This window comes from Ctenopharyngodon idella, chromosome 18 (assembly GCF_019924925.1).
Source record: "Ctenopharyngodon idella isolate HZGC_01 chromosome 18, HZGC01, whole genome shotgun sequence".
In the NCBI taxonomy this organism is placed as follows: Eukaryota; Metazoa; Chordata; class Actinopteri; order Cypriniformes; family Xenocyprididae; genus Ctenopharyngodon; species Ctenopharyngodon idella.
In genome coordinates, this window is record NC_067237.1 from 20,890,470 (window position 1) to 20,908,662 (window position 18,193).

At 36.6% G+C, this 18,193-nt stretch overlaps 1 protein-coding gene across 10 annotated transcripts in view; it reads right to left on the reverse strand.

Annotated features, from left to right (window-relative positions):
- The window catches only part of mef2aa (myocyte enhancer factor 2aa), a 102,991-nt gene extending 91,790 nt beyond the window's left edge, over nt 1-11,201 (reverse strand). The window contains exons 1-2 of one of the 10 annotated variants that reach the window (XM_051869709.1): nt 10,947-11,201; nt 3,705-3,847 (exon numbers count right to left, since the gene is read on the reverse strand). The gene's annotated coding sequence lies outside the window, so the exon portion shown is untranslated. Of the gene's footprint in view, nt 1-3,704; nt 3,848-7,631; nt 8,174-10,164; nt 10,175-10,946 lie in introns of those variants that run through there. The other 9 variants (XM_051869708.1, XM_051869715.1, XM_051869714.1 and 6 more) reach the window with 9 other exon arrangements.
- Nucleotides 11,202-18,193: the final 6,992 nt, after the last annotated feature.

Consider the following 18,193-nt stretch of genomic DNA (forward strand, 5'->3'; position numbering starts at 1 on the left):
AGGACAAAAATGATTTGCTGGGTCCCAGGAGGATAAAGAGGCACTCTGATGACAAGTGCAACAACAGATAAAAGACATAATCCTGATCACAGTGGCACTTCAAGATAAACCCGTACTCATAGGAGTTCATAATGACGCTTGTGTCAAGGCTAATCGCTGACCCACAAAATGAGATAATCTACGGTAAGTTACCCTCCATGGACTACACGGATTAGTGTTCAGCACTTGAAGGTTTTTGTTTTGTTTTGGTCTGGTGTTGAGTAACATGGGACTCCTGCCTATGCTGCCCTTTTAACCCTGAGAGGGCGGCGTGGTGGCAGGGTGAGGAGGCAGAGAGGAAGCGGATCAGTAGGGAAAGAGGATTAGCAGCTTTGGGCTGCTGCTCTGGCTCCAGGCTCACACCCGTGATGCCAAGGACCGAGCCACGGCCTAGAGCGAAGGGGACACCTGAAGCCAGGTTCTCACACATGACCGCATCTTCAAGAAGGGCGAAGGAGACAGGAAAGAGGTTGTCGATCCTTAAGCCGCTCTGCACTGTTCAGCAGCACATGTGCTGAGTGGACCGTATGGGGTGGCTTAACACCAGAGGTCACAGCCAAGGGCAGGGCAGTCGAAAGGTCAACATTAGCCGTTTCTTTAGACAACGCAGACAAAGCTTTCCTGTCGTGAAGCACTAAAGAAGTAGATCATTCACAGCAGATGGTATTTGCTATTAAAAATGCTGATACATCAAACATGTGTGGTCAGAAACCATTGGGTTTCATGGGTAAAGTTGCATCTTTATGCAGGGAAGGACCAAATTGTAAATTACAATTTCAACCTAACAATACAATGCTCCCTGGAAACTTTGACCACTTTTTTAAAAAATTAGTTAACTTCAGATTTAAAATTTCCTGATAATTTACTCACCCTCATGCCATCCAATGTTTATGTCTTTCTTTCTTCAGTCAAAAGTAAATTAAGGTTTTTGATGAAAACATTCCAGGATTTTTCTCCATATAGTGGACTTCACTGGGGTACAATCGGTTTAAGGTCCAAATTGCAGTTTCAATGCAGCTTCAAAGGGCTCTACATGATCCCAGCCGAGGAATAAGGGTCTTATGTAGAAAAAAAAAAAAAATAGCTCTGCGATGTAATCACATTGGAAAGGTCACGCGTGACGTAGGCGGAAGTACCGAGCAAGTGTTTACGAGCATTTGCGGTTAAAAAGTATACAATTTTTATATATTTTTTTAGAAAATGACCAATCGTTTCGCTAGACAAGAACCTTATTCATCGGCTGGGATCGTGTAGAGCCCTTTGAAGCTGCACTGAAACTGCAGTTTGGACCTTCAACCGGTTGGTAACTGTTGAAGTCCACTATATGGAGAAAATTTTTTGGATTGTTTTCCTCAAAAACCTTAATTTCTTTTCGACTGAAGAAAAAAAGACATAAACATCTTGGATGACATGGGGGTGAGTAAATTATCAGGAAATTTTAATTCTGAAGTTAACTAATCCTTTAAATGCTTATATTGTTTATTGTTATATTGTTTAAATAGAAATTTGATACAGTGTAGCTATGGCACTCTGAGGCTACAGAGTCTCCATTAAACTTCAGATGGTCATTAATGTTTAATACCCTTAAATGAATGTCAGAAGTTAAATGGAGATTATTGACAACTGAATAAAGTTCTTGCACATTTATACAAAGATGGAAGTACAAAGTTTGTGCTTACAAACATTTTGGTTGGGTAACACTGACTATTTATCCCAGCATTCTTGCCTAAATTCTGTTCTTGATGACCCAGACAAACCCGAAGGCTTTCTAGGGAGTGACAAATAGAGAAACAGGAATACATTCAGCTGACGCGCGTCTAGCCAGATAATTCTCAGTTGTAAGTCCCTCTCACATGCTCTTATTTAATTATAATTTTGTGCATGCTTTTTTGCCCCAGCCATTCTGCAACACTGGCTATACACTTTAAATACGATTTAACCAATACTAACTCTGAAATCTTATCCACATGTCAGAAAGTGAGCTGTATTTTCATGTGGTGAGGAGGCCTGTGCCAACTTGGATGCTAATCCCCAGGCCAATGGTTTGGAAATCATCATCGCTACATATTAAGAAGCTGCCTAATAAAGCTAAAACTGAGGAGCCTAAGAACCTGATAGATGGTTTTATTTGGCAAGCGAAATGGAAACCTATTTACAGCTTGCAACAGACGCAGTTGTGTGTGCATGCGAGTTAAATGAGGAGCTAATATTTTGATACACGTCCTAAATGATGGCTTTTCTGTTTGCCTAACATGTTCCCCATATCCTCTGGTAACTTATTTAGAATCAAAAGTGTGGCAATGTAGAGTGGTGGTGGGACAGGAGGCAGCCAGAGGTTTCTGGTTTTGGAGCTGCTACTTATGGGGTGACCCCGCTGGGACATCGTACATTCCACTGGGTTAGACAGCCGATCCAAAAACCACAGATAATAGAGAGGCAAGTCAGCGCAGACTAAAATCAACTGAATATATGCATGCGGATGCATATTCATAACTTTGCCCTTTATGGTGATAAAAGCAGCCCATTTATACGCCTTTTATTGAACAAAAAAATCCTCAGAGATGTTCCCAGAGGAGGGAAAAAGGTCTGCATTGCCCACACAAGCAAACTATGGCTCAAACATTATCTGCTGGGCTCAAGATTCTGCATCCTGCCTCCAGGTCTCACGGGAGAATGCTGGAATCTCCAGCTCAATGATAGGGTTCCAATAAACAATGAATCACGCTGCTCTGAGCAAGCGTGAAAGAGAGCCTTTGCACAAAAAGAAAACCGAGCGTGATTTAATGGACATGGTGCAGAAGTATGGCACATTCCATAGGGCTGATCTGAAAAATATTTAGAACAGAACTGCTAAAGAGTCTTCACACTCTGGGAAAAAGAATGGGCCTGCGACAGGAGCGCTCGAACAAGTAATGAGCATGACGCGTCAAATGCAATGACGTCCCCTGAAGACGGCCTGTTTCCAGTAAGTATTGCACAAATGTGTCATTAAATATGTCATTAAGTGGTTTTGTTGTTACTTGTTTTGGTTTATATTGAGAATGTATGACAGCAAACATTGAACATTTCGCTTAAGATCCTCAATAAAAAAGCAGTATTTTTTATTTTACAAGGCATACAGATTTTACAGAATTCCACATTCTTGGTCTCTAAATAATAGACTGCATTACATTTTCAGCAGCAATTAATAAATAAATAAATCTCTTTTTAAAAACAAAAATGTACAGACTAACAAAATTACATACCAGTGCCCTTGTTTTGAAAAGGTCCAGCCTCTTGTTAAATAACATTTGTGGCTAACTTTGAGACTGAACAATGCATCCTTTGCCAGCTGCAGCTGACTCAAATAAGACACTTAAGAACAGGGTGTTTCACTTTAAATTCAGCTAACGTGAAATTAACTGTCAAATTAAACACTACAGCTTCTGCAATGCCACTGTAACTCCTATTTGAAACAAGTCCAACAACTTGTTTTCAACAGAGTTTCACCATATAAATCCTATTGCGCATGTAGAGTATGGCAGGCACTCAACATTAGATGTCAACTGACCATATGGCACTGTATCATGTTTTCTTCATTAGATTTAATACAAAAAAGTGAGGCTCTTTATAATTAAAACAGATGCAGCATTGTTTGACAGGAATAGAAGAAGAGCTGGGCTTACCCTAACAAACGAAGCAGCACAATCCTCAGTCCTGGACCCAAAATATCCAGCTCAAGTCTTATTTATGTTCTTTCTTCTTTTGCTTTCAGTGCTTCTCTCTACTTGGAGCTTCCTGGTGCTTTCTCCTCCTCGGGTAAAATGCCCTGTTCGAGGGGGAAGGGAAGAGAGGAAAAGTGTTTCGCTCAGTGATTCAGAAGCATGGTGTAAACGCCAGCCTTCTCTTTCTGACAACCAGCGTTAATTGCAGATCAGACTCGCCCACACACTCCAGACTCTCTCTATTCACTCTCTCCTGGAAGAAGCTGAGAGCAGGCTGTGAGATTGGAGTGCTATGAACAGCACAGTGGGAGATGCTCTAACCCCCACCCTGTGCAACACCAATCACCACCTCTGGAGCTCGACTTCACCACGGCTGACTTTATTTCACAAGAACGACACAGGCATGGACTGACGCCCATGGGACAATGCATACTGACAGAAGAGGTACAAGTGCACTGTATAGCATACGCTATAAATCTGATGCATTAAACCACATGAAGTGTAAAATACAGTCTACAGCAAACCTATGGGAGAAATATTAAGAAGTGGCCCTGAGAAAACTTCTACAGCCCAAGTGCGCTCTGATCTCAAGCTGTAAGACACAAGAAGTCAGTATGACGATTAAGCTCCAGTGCAGATACTAATTGACTTTATTCAACTATATTAGCAGTGACTAGGGTCGAAAAGTGGAGTGATTTAAATTCAATTAATGTACAAAAGGAACCAACCCCATAAAATATCAGAAATAAAATCTTTATATACAAAAAAAAATATCAGTGGTGTAGTCAGTATCTAGTTATAAAAAAAAAAAAAAAAAACATCATAAACAAAATATGCTTTATTAAGAGAGAACAGCAGGACACCAATTTCAAGTGTGATGTTGTGCTTTATCGGATTTGTAGAGGGGCATGTCGGGTGAACTGCATTCAGAATATTAAAAGAATTCCTTCGCTGACTAATTCATTGTCAAGTGTGTAAACAGAAAGCTATTGAATTTCAGTGTGATGTTTTCAGTGCTGACTTTGCACCCATGTTTAGTTTGGGCTTATTAAACTATAATGAAGTCGCACAGAAGGCCAAATGGAAAAAGTGTGATGGTATATTATACACTTGACTAGGATATTAAATCTTTACAATGTACCTCAGATAAAAATGAGGGCAGCAAAACACATTTATTCAATCTCTATCATGGTTTGCGACAAAACTTTTTCAATGTGTGTTACACCTACTGTTAACGGGCTAATCAAACAATAATACAGAACAAATTCTGACACCAAGGCTGAATAAATCTCTGTCCTACACAACTACATACTTCATATACACTTATATAAAGCTTCTGTATGACTTTGTATTAGGTGTTTTTATCTAATATACTTACATTATTAAAAAAAAAAAAAAAAAAAATTATATTATATATATATATATATATATATATATATACATACACACACACACACACACACAATAATTATTGCAAAACGCTGTAATTATAGATGTAATAACAAAAATTAATTACAGATGTGCATGCAGTATAATATGCGTGTACAATATAAACACACAAATATAATAAATAAATATACACAAAAATTTACACAATACATACATATCAAATGATTAATTTAAATGTTAGTACATAGTAGTTAAAGTGAGTCCAAAGCTTGATTTTATTAAATAACACTACTTCTTATTTACTCATGTCATGCCTGGACACATCAAATAAATGTGCTCCAGGCCAAATCCAAAACATGCACTCATGCACAAGACCCATGTTTTTTTTTTGTTTTGTTTTTTTTTGTTATTAGGCTATACCATCTCTAGGAGCAACTTGAAATGTTGAACTAATCAATGAATCTATAGTGTGTTGGGCCTTGACCACTGGCTGTAAGCCTCTTAAAAACCAAACAATCAGAGGGACAAGACAAACATTCTTCCTGAGGTCATTTTCATGATGATGTACCGTAACCTGATTGCCTGCCTCGTGTGGCTCGTAATTACAACGCTTGTCAGACACAAGCAATGAGCAACCCTAGGAACACAGCCTCATTTAGCCTTTGACATTCGGACAACAGGTCAAGACAACATGGTATACTTTTGTATTAGTTAGTTTTATCAATCTTTATCAATGTGAAATATTTATAATTGATACACCTAAAACATTTGTGAAGGTCAAAATGACATATCATCTTGTAATGTTGCGTTTAGGGCAAGTCACTTTACTGATAACTAAATGGCGGGCTTCAGGGCCATTAACAGAGGCATGTGTAATCTTACAAGCACAAGTACTACACTCTCTGCCTGTGGATGATTAGGCTGTTCCCTCTCTGTGCATGTCAAAGTCAGCAGCTCTTGCAGGAAAGACACACAGCACAAAAAAAGAGGGATTTACAATGAAATGCTTGTTGCACATAAAGGTAATGCATTTAAAGCACTAGCTTTATCTGATCATGTTTTTCTGCTCTAGTTTGTCTTATTCTATAAGTAAATACTAAAGCTAGTATTTTTAAACAAGCATTTATGAAGGTGCTGAGACAAACATCAAATTAGCCTATTTCTTCAAACTGAACAGTTTTATTGTATTAGCCTAGATTTTTTTCAATTTTTCTGAGAGGCCAAAACAGGCCATATTTTAGGGAATGACCCCATTGTTGATTAGTGGCAATACAAAATCAAAAGAAATTAAATTGAAATTATATGTAATTGAATAACTTTCCTGCAGTATGACCTTGCAGATGAGTCACAATCATGTACCACACAATAGCTAGACCTCTCACTAATTTGTAACAAGACCTTGTGACCTCATGAATCACATTAAATCACAAGTGAAATTAATATGCTATTATAAAATAATTGATGGCATCAATTTATTCACTAACATACATTATGAGAGACTCCAATAACCTGCGACGCTTCAGAAATGTGACACTTCGTGCTGTTCCTAGTTTCAACTATCCAAAGCTCTGCAAGAGACCAGCACCATCTAGATTTCAGACAGAATAGGTATTTGTTACGACTTCCAAATTTTCATTCTCAAAGTTGGGCATAACAAATGATCAATAACTTTCTCTAACGTTCATAAAGTGGTCGGACGTGCTTTGGATGGCTATACGGAGGTAATGTCCTACATTTAACCCTGTTGATTGTGCGTGTTAGAATGTGTCTAAAAATATAAAACATTCACTAGTCACAAATGATATTGTTTAAAGTACGATAAATTAGTATATCTAGTTGTCTGTGCTTTTATCAACTGTTCCTTTCAAAAATAATGGAATAAATTAGCTAGGCTATGCAACTTTAACCACAGTTGCAGACACGTTAGGAGACAAAACAAAGTCAAGAAACATTATATCGCACTGGTTCTGAAGTTGAACTTGTCCTGTTCTGAACCTCTGCAGGTGACCCTCTTCAACCAGTGATACTCAGAAGTGAAAGCTTAACGGTTTCAAAGTACAATATCCACACAAACTGTACACTTACAGTACAAATCTTACTATCTGCTGGCTTTCATGACTAATATCCTTCATTTTTAATCGCCCTGCAGAAATATTCAACACCGCCCGGAAAATGATGCGAGACTACAGCGCAACTATGCCAAGTGTCAAAGTGGACTGAACCCAAAACCACGCACGAGCTCTTCTTCACAGAGAATTACGAACACGAAAAACATTGTTGTCCTTCAGTCAGGTGCTCGCGACTTAACACCAAACACTTCCAGACGTGTTGCCGACCACTAGGCACACACATGACAAACATGTTTAGCTTCCCAAACGATTTGTAACGCGTTTAATTTGCGCTCATCCATTCTCACTCCACGACTCCCTCCGCGCGCGCTCTCTCTCCCTCTCTCTGACTCCGCTGCTGTGTAACATTGTTGCTATTTTTGCGACTCACCTTTTTTTCTTCGCGGTCCCCCTCGCTGTATATAGATACTGTGTATCAGTGACTCCCGTGGATACACTGTGACATAAATGTATTTTCAGTCACATTGACACACGGCTTCTATTTTCGGGAGCTGGGCTGACAAACTCAGAAGAAGCAGCAGTCGCTCTTGTCACAACACAAGCTCCTCCCCCAATATGACGACCACTAGACGGAGTCAACCTCCTACGGCAAGCCGTTTTAACATATAGCCAATTCCTTAAAACTAACTAGGTTCAATCGCTATATTACTTTCTACTTTATAGCTAGATATACCCCCGGTTTCACAGACAATGCTTAAGCTAGTCCTAGACTAAAATGCATGTTTGAGCTGTTTTAACTGAAAGTAACTTGCACTGACATATCTTAAAATATGTTAGAGCCTTGTTTTGTCTCAAGATGGACACCAGTAATGTTTTTTTGTTTTTGTTTTTTTCTAGTGTACGTTTATAAAAGCTACTTAAATATCCTATTTGAACTAAGGCTTAGGCTAAACCCTGTCTGTGAAACCGGGCCTAAAAGTCTTAAATCTGTTAGAAGTCATTATAAGAAATGCATAGGCTAGTGTCTAATAAATAGTAGACTACTAACGTCTGGAAAACTGGAATACTAAGGCATAACTATTGGAATAACTAAAATATAAGTATTTGTCCCTAAAAAAGTTACAAGTAAAACTGGAAAAGGGACCACCAATAACTTGAATACACAGGCTACTAGTCAGAAGTGAACAGTCGTTACCTTAATTGAATCACCATAGATTTCAATGCAAAAATATTATCATTTGGAGCAGTTTTAGGATAGTAGCTAGTAGCAAAGAATAATTACTAGTGAAACTAGTCACTATTGAACTATTTCGTAGTAATTAAAAATCCAAATAAATTTAAAATATATTCTAGTTAGTCTTAATGAATAATTGTTATTTGGGCTTGCCATAAAACGCCGCCTCCTCATCCTCCACCTCCTACTCTACTCGTGTCTCATCTCTAGTTTAAAAACAAATATGAAAAACTCAAGAACTGCGATAAGCAAGATGAAAACAACACGAAAGAAGTCCTACAGTGTGTTTCTATCAAAAGTAAAAGGGATAAACAAGTGAGCGCGCCAGTTAAGGAGAGAAGGAAAGGAAACGCCACACCATGACATCACCGTGTTTAACAGTTTGAGAAAGCAAGGAAACAACCCGAATAGTAGGCTATATGTTCGTGTCATCGAATCGAGGAAGTGATAGTTAAAGCACTATCGCACAAAAAAAAAAAAAAAAGTTAATACGTAAAAAAAGACGTCAGTATTGGGTAAAATTCTCCACTGCAACGATTGCTGGATGCTTGCTAAAAGCCCGTTACGTTCAGAGCAATTTAATATGTATTATGGTCGTTAGATAGGCACTACCTTAGATACGATTGACGTAAGTTCTATAAAACAACAGTAACAATAGGGTCATTGCTTTTGAAGTGACATGTTTCTCATCCAATCCGATCCCTCAGCGGTTTGTCACTGACCAATCAGATAAAAGAGGCTGGCTGCGTTTTACGTTGCATGTGTCAGAGTCACGTGCAGTTGTAGGATCTGTGGAAGAGGTGTGGTACTGAACATGAGTTGTTTTTGCTGGGACTTAAAGAGAATTTGTATTACCACCGTTTTACCACATGTAAAATGGGACACGCAGGATATCAAATGTATTACAACATGTTAAATCAAAGTAGTAAAATGACCATAATTAGTTTGGGACCTTCATAAATGATATTCATTTATAAAATTCAGATTGTTTTACATTGGAATCAGTGTGGTTACATTAGCCCTATATTATTACTAAACTGAAGTGAGAGTGTGACTTTCTAATGCGCAGTACAGTTTGAGCTTCAAATTGCACCTGGACACAAATCTTGAATGGTGTAAGCAATTATCATGGATTCAGATAACAATCAAAATATAATAACATTTTATTATAGAAATATGTATTTACTTCTTTGCAGCTACTTTGAGTAAACAGATGTTGGCAGCATGATTTTTTTTTTTTTGTAAAGGAAGTTGAACAGATCAACTTTCTATGCATGGATTGTTTCTTTTTTTTATTAACTGGTTATCATGTCACCATTACCACAAGTTAACTTAAATGTCAATATTAATTTTTATCCAATTAATAAAAAGCAAACCAGCATGACAAGTTCAACAATTTCAAGTCAGACAAACTGTACAGATGTCAAAGTACTTCATTATATCAGTTTCTTAAGACAAGTGCTTTTTCTTATGCCAGTGCCATCTGAAATGAGCTACAATACAAGATATAGCAACAGAATCCACAGCAAACCTGCACTGTAGTATAAGTAATCCCTTGAAAATGGCTATGGATATTGATGAAATCCCTGATTATGTGGCCTCTGTGACTCCACATTTTTTCACATTCTATTTGAAGCCTTGTAAAGCTGGAGCTGTGCATAAAAATAGTCCCATCAGGGCTAGGCACATACTCCGGATCCCCTGTGCAAACACCCATTGGCACCAGAACCCTAACAAACCACAATGAACACCAGCCACCTGTGATCTAGAGATTAGCTAAGAAAAAAACACATTTTGTTCTTCTTACACCTAATTTATTGTTTAATCAGCTGTAAATTAACATTTTGTACAATAATCGGTAAGTAGTGAAAAGATTATGAAATGCAAAGATTTTTTTTTTTTTAATTTATAGCAATTAAAAAAATCAGAGATTAAAAAAATCAGTGTGTTGCAGGCAAAGCAGTAGACAGCTAAATACTACTACATATACTTCAAAACTGAACCAAAATAGGCTGGAAACCATTAAAAAAAAAAAAATTGAAAACCTGCCTTTCCTTTATTAACAATTTCAACTCTCTAAAACTGAATGAAAATGTTATTCAAATAAAATAAAAATTGGTGCAATCCTGCAAAAAAAAAAGTTACAAGTTAAGAAGTTTTTGTGATTACTTTGAGTGTAATTATTAAGAAGAAAATTCATAAGACTGAGAAAAAAAAAACAGAAAAAATAATGGATAGTTAAATTAGACAAAGATGTTTAATATTTTTCAAATTATATATGTATATATACACACACACACACTAAAATACTTTTCTAAATATTTTTTTCTAAATAGCTTTTTTATATATTATAGTATATCTATCATGCATTCAATGTTACGTTGTTAAGCCTGATTTCTCTACTTGCATTACTCTGTTACTTACCAATCACAAGCAGTCAGTCAGGTCATGTGTTAATATTTTGTATACAATACATCTGCCCGGTTGCCCCTCCCCTTCTGTGTATCTCACCTGTGTCTTGAGATGATCGAATACCTTCACAGAACCTGCTGCCAAGGCCTTCCTCGGGTATCTTTCTCAGGTGTGCCACTCTTACTTTCTTAATTTCCCTTTTATTACTTGAATTTTCTCTTTCTCTGTCTCTTTCTGCCTGTCTTCCTCTCTCACGTTCTCTCTTTCTCTCTTGTGCTTTCTATCTCTCTTGCTTTCCTCAAAGCCAGACCAGCTGGCTTTGGACGGCTTTCTTCTTGCCCCTGTGAGGCCTGACTTCACACTCTTGTCCCTGGGTCTTTCTGCCGGAAGGGAGCTGGGCGACAGAAGTTTGAAGGGTAGGATCCCAGATGGACGCTGACATGCTGGGCATGCGTGTATGTGACAGGGCTTGGCTCAGGGGAGTGGTGGACCAGCCGCAGCTGTCACTCACAAATACTGAGGGTGTTAGATGTGTTTTGTGCTGTTATTATTCTTAATAAAAGTGATGGGAGAACAACAATGCCTGACTGTTCACAAGAAAGAAGAAAGCAAAGACGCAGATCTCCCTGTCGGTTCGCTTTCTCATAATAAAGCCTTGCCAGTACCGCCACTGATATTTCCAAGCATCATTTTAACTGCCAATAGAAGTCATCTAAATACCAAATAGCAAAATTTCAAATTGTATATTGCCATGGGTTCAACAGAATAATGACAAAATAAGCCAGCTGAAGCGCTTCATATATGTGCCTGCCAGCTGAAGTTAAAGTTTTGTATTGATAGCTCATAAAGACACTTCTAGAATTGCACTAGGGTTTATGAAACACTCAAATAGAAGACAGCTGACATTTTCAGCATTGTACCAGACCACAAATAGCTTGAGACTGCTTAGATACTATGCCACCAATTAAATAAAGGATCTTATAATATCACTTTTATAACAGACTATTAGAGCACCATAGTCAAGTTAGAGCTGTCTGAACTTTCTTAGAGTCTTTCTGAACAACAGGCTCAATTGGACTCAGAAATACACTAAAGGTCATTGTTTTGACAGCAGATTCTTGATTAACACATCATTACAATTAGAACTAGACAGAACTAGCCAAACCCCTTCAAATATCTCCCTCATTGTCCACAGTTTCCAACTTGTGCACAGAAATGGTTCCTCAAAGGTAGATTCTGGTGTAATCTGACTTTCCAAAAATACACTGTAAAAAATTTGTGTAATTTTAAATGTAAAATATTGTAAAAACGCTACAGTCAAAAACTGTTAACTGTAACCATACAGGGAAAAATTTTAAAAGATCTAACCGGACATGTAATTTTTACAGTAAAACAAAGGGGGTGAGGCCATTTTGGGCTGCTTTAGAGAAGATGAATAGTTGTTGTAGTAGAGTGTTGTTACCATGCCGTCATTTTACACTGAACTGCTTCACAAATGAGGGTCAATTCAATGCTGGATTTGCACAAAAGATTAACATGACGGCACATGCTAGTCGATGAGTTGAATCCACAGCAACTACATAAATTTATCCACTAACCATTCAGAAACATCCAGATACATTCTAAAAGTTGTAACTTCTTCCTGAGTCTCTCCATCAGTGTCCGACTGAATAATGTAAGACTGAACACCATTAATGACAATCGTCATTTTGGCTGAGTGAGATTCTCCAGCTTTGTTGTTGTTGAGTAACCTTTTTGTTGTATGACTGAGGTTTGAGATTGTCCTAAAATGGACACCGTACACCTGCATAATTATGGTGGTTGTCAGTATATGTTAAAGTTACAAGATAGATTTTAGTAGCAGTGTGCGTTGTTGAATTTACTGGTTTAAATTGCAATTTTCTTGTTTATAAATTACAGTATTATACTGTAAGGTTTACAGTTTTTTCTGTAAATATGTCTACATTTTACTGTATTTTTTACAGAATTATTCTGGCAACCACAGCTGCTAGGATTTTTTTGTAAAAACAACAGGATTTGTGTATTGAAAACAATAAGTTATTTGTGTATTAAAGTAATAGTGTAGTGTAGAGATTATCTCGATACAATAAGTTAAGTATCACAAACTAACAATACTTTTAAAGCATTTATAAATCTAGGTTAATGTAAAATTCTACAAACTAATATTTTACCATTTCAGGTTGTATAAATTAACATTAGTTATTATGAATTAACATAAATGAGTAGCAAACAAAATAAATTACATTAACCTAGACTAATGAATGCTGAAAAATTGTTTGTTCATGATACCTAATGCATTAACTAATGGTAATGAACTGAACCATATTGTAAAGTGTCACTTGTAATGCTACACTGTAAAAAATTATTGTTGGTTCAACTTAAAAAAAAAGTAAGTTACCTGGTTGCCTTAAAATTTTGAGTTCATTGAAATTATAAATTTGAGTTAATACAATGAAGGAGAGTGGTTTAATAAATAAGACTCAAAATATTATGTTATCTGAACCACATTAATTATCTAAGTTGACAAAAGAAAAAAAAATGTGATAAAAAATCATGAAAATATATTTTTTTTTATACTGCATTCTTTAATAAAGTGTAAGCTTTTTTGTCCAAATATGAGCATCCATAGACTTGGCATAGACATAAATTATCTTTACCACAGCAGACAGAGCCTAAAGGTAGAACGGCAAAATAGAGAGAGGAACTGGAATAGCGCAAAAGTATGGTACAGATTGAGTCTGTGCATTGGATAACTTTGCAGAGGCTCTAAAAATACCCTGTGTCTCACAGTCTGGCTCTGTTCTCTCATTACCGCACGTAATTAACACTGAGCATGCCCTGCCAGTACTGAGTAGCGCGGCACCGCACACAACTGTCACATGCTCATGCTTCTATGTACCATATCTAATCAAAACCTCAGAAGTTTTACTTTTTCATCAGAACTACTTTTTTTCCTTTTGTTCACTCTAATGTAACTAATATCTGAGCTTGTAATTATACAGCCGACACTCTCACAACTTTTTATTTTCCATGTTTTCCCCCACACCTGATAAATTAAGCAGGTTATTGTATCCTTCACATTGTCTCATTTTTAACGACTTACAGACAGCTGCTTCCAGAGACAATAAAAGCTCTTTAATTTGCCCACCATTTGTTGAAGTTACTGTACAGCACCATTTATAAGACAGAGCCATTTTGTATGAGCCGTAGCGAGTTCATTAAAAATTGAGCAAGGTCAGAAATGAAACCGTTCCTCCCATTTTTCATTCAGTCCTTAATATCAAGAATCATTTCATTAATCTCGCAAAATGGCCTCAAATTAATTCACTTTGACACATAGCTGTCGGGTAACATGACTAGAGATCTACTTGATAAACAAGATTGAAACTTAAGTCACATCAACAGTACTTATCTCTTGTTAAACTAGTAAGGTTCCAGACATTTTATCCCCACAATGATCTAAAGCTCTGAAGCAAATAGCAGAAATTAGTTTAACAATGCTAAATTGTTCACTTAATATAGTTAAATGCAATAAAACTGAAAGAAAAGATACCTAATAATTATATTTCTACATAAACACCATGCTTTCAGGTGGTCAAAACTGCTTGTTTGTTATTTTCAGATCCTATCTAATCTCCAATATACAATACATAATAAATCATTCATGTTTGCCTTGACATAACCTTCTTGATAATGTTTTGGTCAGATGGCCTGTGCTTGTATTCAAGTGCCCTCTATCTAATCCAGTCTGTTATCAACCAAACTATTGAACAGCTAGCATTAAAAAGAAAAACAAAAAGGGTAATAGGAACAATCAATATCCTTGTGCACTTTACAGTACCTTAAGTTAGGACGGTAAGGTAGATGCCATAAAAAGCATTTGATCAATAAGGCCAAACACAGAACTAAAACACAGAAGCTTTTATCACTTCACAAAGACCTTGTACTAAAATCATTAACACAAGACCAAAGTGTTTATAGAGGAGATGTTCATTGAACACCTGACACAAGTACTGTACATCCCTTACTGCTCAAACTCACTGCAAAAGTGCTATGGCACTAAGAATAGATACTGCCATAGAAGTGTTTAACCAATTAGAAATTATGGTGAAATCACAATCATACATAACCAACACCCTGCTGAGGTAACTAATAGAAGTCTTTATGTATATATACACACACCAAGGCTGCATTTATTTGATCAAATATACAGTAGAACTGTAATATTGTAAAATAATAATAATATTATAATTTAAAATAACTGCTTTCTATTTTAATATATTTTAAAATGTAATTTATCTTTGTGACAGCAAAGTTGATTTTTTAGCATCATTACTCCAGTCTTCAGTCAGAAATCATTCTAATATGCTGATTTTCAGTTGAAAATGGTTGTGCTGCTTAAAGGGATAGATCACCCAAAAATGAAAATGACCCCATAATTTACTCACCCTCAAGCTATCCTAGGTGTATATGACTTTCGTCTTTCAGCCAAACATAATCAGAGTTATATTAAAAATATTCTGGCTCTTCTAAGCTTTATAATCGGAGTGATTGGAGGATGAGATTTCGAAGTGCATCCATCGATCATGAAACCTACTCCACGTGGCTCCGGGGGGTTAATAAAGGCCTTCTGAAGTGAACTGATGCATTTGTGTAAGACAGATATCTTTATTTAAAGCTTACCTGACCTACGTTATAATGCGTAGTACGTCATGTCATTGTGTACTACGTCGCAGAAGTTAATGCATTTTAGACATATACTGTAAGTGGAATGCATGGCTGTCATGTCGGAAGCTCTTTATTTTACTTTATTATTATTAAGTTTTATATAAGGATATTTGTCTTACAAAAACGCATCAATACACCTCAGAAGGCCTTGAGGGTGAGTCAATCACTCCCATTATAAAGCTTAGAAGAGCCAGGATATTTTTAATATAACTCTGATTGTGTTTGGCTGAAAGAAGAAAGTCATATACACTTGAGGGTGAGTAAATCATGGGGTAATTTTCATTTTTGGGTGAACGATCCCTTTAATACTTTTGTGGAAACCATGATACATTTTTTTTCTCAGGATTCTTTTTATTTTATTTTATTTTTATTATTTTATTTTATTTTATTTTGTTTTTTTTACTTTTTTTATTCGTTTTTTTTATTCTTTTGACTTTTTAACAACATAGAAGTCTTTACTGTAACTTTTGATCAATTTATTGCATTCTTGCCGAATCAAATTATTAATATTTAAAAAAAAAAAAAAAAAAAATCTTACTGACTCCAACTTTTAAAAATTAGAGCATATATAGTGTTGGTGAAAAGTTTAAAAGTAATCTGTTACAATATTGCATTACTCCCTAAAATAACTAACTGCATTACATAGTTACTTTTTATGGAAAGTAAAGTGTTACGTTACTTTTGCATTACTTTTTCTCACCTGGGCTGGACTTGGTTGTTTGTTTTTTAATAACAACAAAAAACAAAAGTTCTATTTTTGGTAAATGTAAAGGCCCTTTCACACCAAAAGTTAAATGACTCACGAGAAGAAAGTTCACCTCAGGAATAAAAGAAAAAAGAAAAAATGAAACACAAATTTGATGTTTAACTAAAGTGATTTTTGCTTATTAGTATGGTTAAATTGGATCACCCAAGGTCAACTGCAAAGTCGTTGGTTAATAAAGTGAGATTAAATACATAAATTATGTATCATTTAACATTTTAATTAGTACTGGTTTGCTTAATAGTTTGCATTTTACTGTTTTTATTCATATTGAGGAATACTGAATCTGTTTTTGTGCAAGTGAGATGACTAAATGCATGCTCACATATGTCTAGAACTACAATGACTATCATGTTTACACAGCGCACACAACACCTCTGCACTTACTCACGATTTCTCTCAACATGGAGACAGGAGAGCTGTCAGTCAATACATGGGAAAACAAATTTGAAAAAGTAACTAAAAGTAATAAGGTTTTCTGTTGTAAATGTACAAGTAATGCGTTACTTTACTTGTTAATTGAAAAAAGTAATCTGATTTTGTAACTCGCGTAACGTTACCCCAAACACTGTGTGTACTGTATGTATATAGCTACACATTTTCTAAACTAGAGACACATAGCACACAAAAACAGTTACAATGTGTTACAATGCTCCTCATTCTCCCTAACTATTAAACTCTGAGGGCAAACAAAACAAGAGTTTCTGTTTTTTCACTCCTGAAGCATCACAACATGCTTATGCTGATTCACGCCTCAAAGTTGTGTAAAATGCAGAGGGCCAGACCCGCAGGGGAAACTCCCATGTGATTTTTACTTGCTCTTATAACCTGACTGTAATCACTGTGGCTTTGTCTGCAGATGGAAAGATCTGTGGAATCGCTTGTCTACTCTCCAAATGTTAAACCCAGAAGTAATACATCAAATAATCACGCTGAAATCTTAGAGGTCCGGTAACACTTTTCCAAAGACAATACGTCAGCGGATATAACACATAAAACACACTGTGGTATCATATTTGTGATGATGTAAAACTGATCATTCTTGTGAATGATCCTTTTTCCATGTCACAGTGTCTTAAATTTTTTATTTTTTTAATCTAGACCAATGCTTTCCTGCCCATTTTTTCAACTCCTTGCTGCTGAACGTGCATAATGTTTCAGAATATGAATTATGATAAGCTCATAAAGCAAGTTTACATTTGTTTCTTTCCTTGTTGTGGGATTAGAGAGGTAAGCTTTTGTTTCATTAACCTCCTACATTTAAACCAGCCAGTTGCAGGCAATCAGGCAATTTGACTCATACCACAGACCATTCATCTCATTGCCAACCTAATCCATGAAAAGGACTTATGTATTCATGTCTTACAAATGTGCTTGAGTAAAATCCTTTGGCAAGAGCGAGGCGGCAGAAGAAAGCGCTCTCTGTGCTGTAATAAGCCCTTGAAATTAACCAGCCTCGTAAATTCTTTGTCTCTCATACTCAACGAACAGAAGCAAGCATCTCAACACCAAGTGTGAAGTTTTTAACTAGCAATTGCCCTCCCTCCCCGTTCCCATCCGTATTATTTTTTCTTCTCCCAGACAGACAGAAGGTGCTAGGGACATGTTGTTGTGCATCTCACACAGGTAATAAATTTGTGTGTCAGGCCTGCGTGTCACAGATTAAGCGTGTTTTGTTTGGGAATGATTTATGAGTGTGATGCCGGTGATGCACTTGGCAGTGAGGAGCTGAGTTTCTGATGATGGTGCTGCAGGAGCAGGTGGGGTGGGGTGGAGAAAGGGGAGGGGAGCGAATGTCGGATTTGTATTACAGGAAGACTGATCTGTAGGTTCT